Source organism: Tenebrio molitor, chromosome 3, assembly GCF_963966145.1.
Source record: "Tenebrio molitor chromosome 3, icTenMoli1.1, whole genome shotgun sequence".
Lineage (NCBI taxonomy): Eukaryota > Metazoa > Arthropoda > Insecta > Coleoptera > Tenebrionidae > Tenebrio > Tenebrio molitor.
This window is the reverse complement of record NC_091048.1, coordinates 4,481,893-4,490,096: the sequence shown is the minus strand read 5'-3', so window position 1 is coordinate 4,490,096 and position 8,204 is coordinate 4,481,893. Positions and strand designations below refer to the sequence as shown.

The window sequence follows — 8,204 nt, the reverse complement described above, 5'->3', positions numbered from 1 at the left end:
AAACTGATAAAACCCTTAATTTGTCTATATACCTAGTATTTATTTAAGATATCAGCGTCGATGATTTTACAGTTTTGATTAAATGAAGTAGTGTAAGTTTGTGATAAGACAGTATTGTTATGATTGTAGGTAAACATGGAAACCTCTCAAACATAAACCTGTTTAAAAATCTTTCCTTTTTAGTGTATCGACAACAAATATACATTAGATATTTATACAACAAGGACAACACGGCGCCGTGTGATGAAAAGACGCCTTTACCTAGTGTTTCATACAAAATTTTATCGAATTTTTACGAAACTTTTCGAGTTCGTTTAAGTTGATTCATTGATTGTAAATTTTTAGATCATGTTTGACAGATATCAAGTTAAGTATATAAATGGAAAAGTTTACTTTCCACGATATGCATCTGAAGCAAGGAACACGAAATAGTTATTATATCTGTGATTGAACAACCACAGAAAAAGATAATAAATTTACGAGATTAGACATGTAGGACCTAAGTGCAAAAACCACACGGTAATATCACAATATATACAGAGTCGCCAAAAAGTATGGATACAGCTAAATATTTTCAGAACGGTTTAGCAGAACTCGTTGAAATTTAGCACACAGAAGTGTTTAAATTCTATCATCATCATCAAGGCTAACTTGATTTTTTTTAAATGGCACGTGGGGTCAAATTTAATATTTTCGAAAAGAGTATTTTTTTGTGAATTCAGTGATGTAACACATGGCTACATCGCCGCCATTTTGAAAATCTTTTGTAGCGTAAAAATGATATAAGTATTTTGCGTTTAATCTTTTTATTTTTTTAATTAAAATGTACACTGTTTCGGTTAAATGTCTAATTTTTACACTTAATATTAACTTTTATTTATTATTTGGTCAAATTACAGATGGCAAAGAACTAACGATAGATAAAGACAACATTTCCAAGGTTAGATTTTTCAAATTTTATTAATTCGATAATTTTTTATAAAGGTTCCGATTAAAATAAGATATGCATGTGTTACATGGCTGAATTCACAAAAAAATACTTTTTTTAAAGATATTAAATTTGACCCCCCGTGCTATTTAAAAAAAGTCAATTTAGCCTTGTAAGTATCTTCAAAATAAGTGATGTTAGAAAATTGAAAAAAAATATGTACCAATGATAGAATTTCAACACTTCTACATAACTGCTTGTCAAATTTCAACGAGCTCTGCGTTCTGAAAATATTTAGCTGTATCCATACCACACTCACCGGCAAAAAAAGCGGAACACTAATTAAACAACAAATTTATTCTCATAATACCTATTTTGATGTATATATTTTGGACAGGATGCGATGAGAGCAAACATAACCTTGAACATTAGTATAGGCTATTTTATTAGCAATTTCGCATAAAAAGAAATTTTCTGCATAAAAAATCTTCCCTTCTTAAATTTACAATTTTTATAATCAAGAATCTTGGGTAGATTTTAACCCTCCACCACCCGGCGGCACGGCAATTTGGCAGGAGTACATACACTATTACGGATAATACTATCAAGCAATAGTGCAGTGCTTATCAACATAATTACCGGCGTCTCACCTCCACATTTTGACTTTTTTGTGTTTTATGTTCTCTGTCAATGTTAAGGAATTTCATCACGATGTGACATGAGTATAATAATATACCTTTTTGAATTTCAACCACCAATGTGTTCTCTAAGTCCAAAATTTTTAAATTTTTAAAAAGAGATTGCGGTACTATTTCCGTTGCTGAAATTATAAGTGGTAAAATCGAAATTTTTTCTAAACACCAAAAATTTCTCATAGCAACGGAGAGTTCTAAATATTTATTAATTTTTGTGTTATATGTATGTCTGTGTTATATTTTGTGAATTTGGAACAGCTATATCTAAAAGATATGCTTGCTTTTGTTGTTTATTTAAAATAATAATGCTCGTAATAATGTCTCGTCTGTTATGCTGAATATGAATGTACGATTAAAATATAATTTGTAACTGTCATTTTCCAAACAACTTTCTGGTTTATAAATATAATGTGGTTGTGTATCCTTTAATAAGTTGAATTTAACTGCTAAATTCATGTGTATAATTTTAGCGAATATATCATGGCGTTTCTTATATTCGCTTTGAGCCAAAACGGTGCAAGAAGAAATGATGTGTTCAATAGTTTCCCCTTCAGTTCCGTAAATCCCACATTTATCAATGATGATTGCAAACCGGATATGTGTTTTTTATAATTTCTTGTATTTATAACACGATCTTGTATTGCAAATATAAAACCCTCAGTCTCAGGGTGAATCTTTGATTTTTTAAGCCATGCATGAGAAGCCTGAATATTAATCTCTATTATTGTCATTTTTTATTGCTGTTAACGTCTAATTTAAGTACAGAACGTAAAAGAATGCCTCTAGTTAGTGTAGATATTGTCCGAGCATTAGCTTTGATTGAAGATGGTCGTAGCATTCGTTATGCAGCTAATGCTATTGGGGCTCCTGTTACAACTGTTCACAGAGCTGTTAGAAGGTTTCACGAAACTGGTCAGTACACCAGAAGACCTGGATCTGGTCGAAAAAGAGCAACCACACACCGCGACGATAGATTTTTAGTGTCCAATATTTTGAGAGATCGACAAATGACGGCTGTTATGATTCGAAATCGGCTGCAGGAGGTACGGCAAGTAAACGTAAGTGAAAGAACAGTTAGACTTCGTCTTGCGGAAGGTAATTTGGGATCCTATAGACCAGCAAAAGACCCAAAACTCACCCAAAACCATCGTAGACTCCATTTAGAATTTGCACGGCAGCACCAAAACTGGACCGTTAATTATTGGCGTCGCGTTCTTTTCTCAGATGAGTCGAAATTTTGTGTACGATCTCCAGATGGGCGTGAGAGGGTATGGAGAAGGCCAGGAGAACGTTTTGCTTCATGTACATTCTCCACAAGAGAGCCTTTCCATGGCGGGTCTATCATGATCTGGGGTGGCATTTCTTTTGAAGCCCACACAGATCTAGTGCTCGTAGAAAATGGATCTCTCAATGCACACCGATATATCGGCGAAATTCTGGAACCACATGTTGTGCCTTATGGACCATTTATCGGCGAAGACTTTGTGTTTATGCACGATAATACTCGTCCGCGCATAGCACATTGTGTATCTCTTTATCTTGATACGGTTGAAATTTATCGAATGGACTGGCCTGCATGTAGTCCAGACTTAAACCCAATTGAACACGTGTGGGACAAGTTGGGAAGACAAATTAGGAGTCGCCCCGTTGTACCAGATAATCTGAATGACCTACGAATAGCGCTCTTGGAAGAATGGGAACGTATTCCTCAGGACTACGTTCAAAATCTTTTTAAAAGCATGCCGAGAAGGATGGAAGCGGTGATCAGAGCTAGAGTAGGAAATACCCGCTACTGAAAAATGATAATTTTTTGTTCGTTCTTGTTTTGTTGACTTAATAAATGTTTTTTCTTTATACCATACTGTTATTATGATTTATCAGTACTCAATGCTTGATTGATATGACACCTATAACAGTAAAGGCCGTTATTCAAAATTATCAGACCGAGGCCGTTATTTTTGCTGCCGTTGCTACGGTTACGGCACAAATGACAACTAAATTTAATTTTTGAAGTAAAGAGAAATGTCAGTCTTACAAATAAATCATCGTTAAATGTTAAGTATTATTGATATAAAGAAAACTATAAAACAACATACGGCCGATATGGATATAACAGACTCGGTTGATTATAAAATCTCGGCTCCGCCTCGATTTTATAATATCTCAACCTCGTCTGTTATATAACCCATATCGGCCTAATACCGTTATATACTATTTCACTTCAAATGACATTTTTTCTTTTGAGGTGATTGCTGACGATTTGTCTGTTTAATGTAATGTCAGCTTCATGGTTGTGTTAAAACATACAAAATCTTAGAGGGGTATTTATATGCACGGACGATTTATTTAACTGGTCCTAATTACCGTAATTAGGACCCACCCCTTTCGTGGTCGAACTGAAGGGTGGGATTAAACTTGCCAGGGGAGGGTGGGAGGATTATCCAGGTATCCGTGGTCGAACTGACCGGTGTTCCATCTTAATAGCGCACGTAGCAGAGGCAACGAACTTGTTTGACATGTGTTGAAAGGAGATAGCTAAACTCTATCCATTTTCAATATACAGGGTGACTGACGAAAAACCTTTGATGCTGTATCTTGCTTATTTTTTATCCGATTTGAATAAATGACACATCAAATGAAATAATTTTGAAAACACTTCAATACCAACTAAATAAAAAAAATATATTGCGTCCAGTTTTTGACAGATGAACATCAGCTTCTTTTTTTCAAATAGCACTGTACATTTTTTTTATTCAGTATTGTAGAGATTTGTCTTCTAAATATAAAAATGCAAAGAACTATACCCATTCTTTAAAGAAAAGTCAAAAAATTAAAGCGTAAATGTACAAAATTTGAAAATCAAGTGACCAAAATAAACAAGAGAGAAGTTTGTTCTAAATGCTCGAAATGACTAAGTAAGCTCTGAGTATTCATTTGTTGCTGTGGAAGAAAATTTCCAAAGACGATTTAGTGTTAACCTGTGTTGTGGCATTTTTGGAGATAGAATGGACTAGTGGGTCCCTTTTTTTATTGATAGCAGTCTCAATCAAACAAAATATCATATTATTTATTATCAAACGAAATAAGCAATTTTCTGGATGAGATACCATTAGCAGTGTTGAATAGAGTCGTGTTTCATCAAGACGGCGCCATGCCACATAATGCACGCATGAATTTTGTATTTTTAAATCATTTAAATCATTTTGGTGAACGATGAATGGGTGCTCATGGAGTCATGGAGCTATTCGATGGCCCGCTAGATCCCCAGATTTGAATCCATTGGATTTCTTTATATTCATTCGAAACTTTCGAAACAATGTTTAGTTGACCCCAACAGGTACCCAAAAAGAGTTAAGAACAAAGAGTGCGAGTATGTCAGGAAAAACCCCGAAATTTTTTACTGAATGCAAAGGTGGGCATTTCTAGAAGGTATCGACAGTGTCTGCAACAGCATTGAGGAAATTTTGAGCAACTAGAATAGATTTTGTATTGTTTACAAATTTGATTACTTGATTTTTGATTTTCAATTTTTTTCATTTAAAATACATTTTTTGTTTTTTCTTTTAATGTAAGAATATTCAGAAGAAGATTCTTTATAAGAACGAGTAAAAAAATATATAGAGTGTAATTTCAAAAAAAAAAAAAAATTGGCTATCGTCTGTCAAAAAATAGATGTCGAAAAAAATATCGAATAGGATAATAATGGAGTGTTTTTCGAACTATTTCATTTGATGTGTCGTTTATTCGGATAAAGAATAAGTAAGATACAGCGTCAAAGGTTTTTTGTCAGTCACCCTGTATACAGGCTGTTTGATGAAAAACGCCTCAACCCATAACTTTGTTATTTATTACCCGATTTCAATGAACAAAAAAATCGAAGATATGGTTTTTCAAGCGCTACAAAACAGCCATAAAATATATTTTTTTTGGCGTTATCTTCAATAGCTAACGATAGTCAACTTTTTTTTTTAAATCGACACATGTAGTTTTTTAGGCTTTGTCTGGTAAGGTTTTTTTTTTCTGGATCTAATGATGTATTGAAAGTTATCATTTGGTTCATAGCTAACTGAAAAAAAAATAAAACATTTTTTTGTGGTTCAGCTTATTATAAAATTTTTAAGAGTGCCGTGAAAAACAATCGGAATACAAAGTACGATAAATGTCATCTAAACGTCAGCTTAGAAGTTTTCATCTGCTTTTTTAAACTTTTTTTATTTAAGAATAAAATAACATTGTCAGTCATGCAGGATAGCAGTCATTTGACTATTATTTTATGTTCGAGTGTAATAAAAATCGTAATTAGTCAAAAACAAAATGTTAATAGAAAAAATAATAATAATTAAAAAAAAATTTTTTTAAATTATTATTTATGTTTTCCAAGAAAATAATAATAAAACTCTTCAAGATTGCACCTGAAAATTTTCAAACTCACACTTGACATTTGTTGCTATTTGTATTCCAATTGTTTTTCACGGCACACTTGAAAATTTCATAATAAACTGAACCACAATTAAAAATTGTTTTATTTTTTTTTCAGTCAGCTATGAACCAAACGATAATTTTTAATACATTGTTAGATTCAGAAAAAAAAACTTTATCAGACTGACGGCCGTATTCACCAACGCCAGTTAACGTTAACTGTAGGTTAAAATACTTCGTTACTTTAGTTAGCTATTGTTATAACAATGTTTTCGTATATTTTAACCTACAGTTAACTTTAACTGTCGTTGGTGAATACGGGCCTTAGCCTAAAAAACTACATGTGTCCATTTAAAAAAAAAAGTTGACTATCGTAAGCTACTGAAAATAACGCCAAAAAAAATTATTTTATGACTGCATCGTAGCGCATGAAAAACCATATCTTCGGTTTTTTTGTTCATTGAAATCGGATAATAAATAAAAAAGTTATGGGTTGAGGCGTTTTTTATCAAACAGCCTGTATACACTACTAAATCTAGTGATTTTAGTAACTTTTGTGGTGTAATAAGATACAACTTTTTTCTACTGTAAATGCAATGTCACAGATAATAATTCAGGTTATGTGTATTTTGAAGAGGTTATTATGTACGATTATTGTCATTTTTGACAAATCTCTAATCGAGTCCCGCAATCAAGCAAAGTAAACTAAAAGCATTATCTAATACTACTACTGAGTTCTGAGGAATCAAACTTAAGATTTTAGTGAACCAAGCTTCGAATTTTTCAGAATTCATCTCGTCGTGATAATCTCCACATTTAATTCCTTCAAAAACTAACAACCCCTTGTTAACAAAACCTTTCTCGTTTCCAATATGTACCACTATTAGACGTTTTCCTCTTCCGCTAGGATTTTTTAACCCGGCTGACAAATCTTGGTTAAACAGCTCTCTTTTGCTCATTAGGTTCTGATCTACCCATATTTTAGATCTGACATGACCCGAGTTCACCCATGTTTCGTCTAAATAATATATGTTTTTTTTTTGCTTTCGTAATTCTTTTATTTGACGTAAATATTTTCTTCTCCACATTACAATGTCCTCTCTATCTAATAATATACTTTTCCTACCTCTCTTGATAAATCTGTTAATTGTAAAGATTACGCTTTTAATTAATCAAAATCTCATTTTGTTGTCTACTCACGCGAAATTTAGAGATTTTAACATCTTATATAATTTGGATCTACTCATTTTTGGAATTTCTTCATTTTGTTGTATCTTGGCATGAATCAAATTTAGTGTTGGGGGAAGATTATCGAAAAAGAACTGGTGTACAGTTCGTCGTATTAAATACTTTTGATGTTCCTTTAAAATTAAAAGATCCTCACGTTGAGGTACTTTCGGTGGTCTAAGGGTGCCAGTGTTTTTTTCCTCGGCCAAAACTCTTTTAACTGTTCGCACAGAACGACCTATTAGATTAGAAGTATTTCTGTTAGTCTTCATTAATGAAGAGAATAAAAGATATGTTATATACCTGTGTATTCGCAACACTTGCTTAATAAAACAGTTTTGTTAAACTGAGGATGATCGTGTTCTAGTCCTTTAAAGACATTAAGAATCATCAGTTTCTCATTAACGGTAAGTTTGCCTTTGATCTTTTCACTCATTTTTAAAAAGCAGAAATGACAACACATGTGACAGATATATCCCCTGCTAGCAGGATTAATTTATTGTTTTATTGTAAAATTACCGATTTTTAACTAATCCTATTGGCTTATTTCAAATTTCCCGCCACGGCTTGGGCCTTGCAGGAAAAAACAGACTATAGTTTTGAATATTTTACTTAAAATATGGTATCTACAGGTTAATATTAAATACCGCCATTGAAACCAGCAAGTATAGTCTGCCTCAATCCTAAATTTCCACCACTTGTTGAATTATTTTATCAAAATAAAAATATTTCTAAACTGGGGATTGTTATAACTAAAGTTGGCAATATAATTATTTAATAAACATGATTCGAAAACAACGTAATTTAACTGACGCTAAAATGTTTCGAAGAGATAAAAAGGTGAGCATGTTCTTTTCCTTTATTCTAAAATCTGGAGTAGTAAAAACGGACACAGAGAATGATGTTAATGATGATAACCTCACAAATACAAGATG

At 32.6% G+C, this 8,204-nt stretch overlaps 1 long non-coding RNA gene across 1 annotated transcript; it reads right to left on the bottom strand.

Moving 5' to 3' along the window:
• Positions 1–6,793: 6,793 nt before the first annotated feature.
• LOC138126962 (uncharacterized) lies at positions 6,794–7,859 on the bottom strand. Its single transcript, XR_011158023.1, has 3 exons — positions 7,573–7,859; positions 7,243–7,507; positions 6,794–7,182 (listed from the first exon to the last, which is right to left on the bottom strand). It is a non-coding gene; the product is annotated as an uncharacterized lncRNA (long non-coding RNA).
• Between the last annotated feature and the right edge of the window lie 345 nt (positions 7,860–8,204).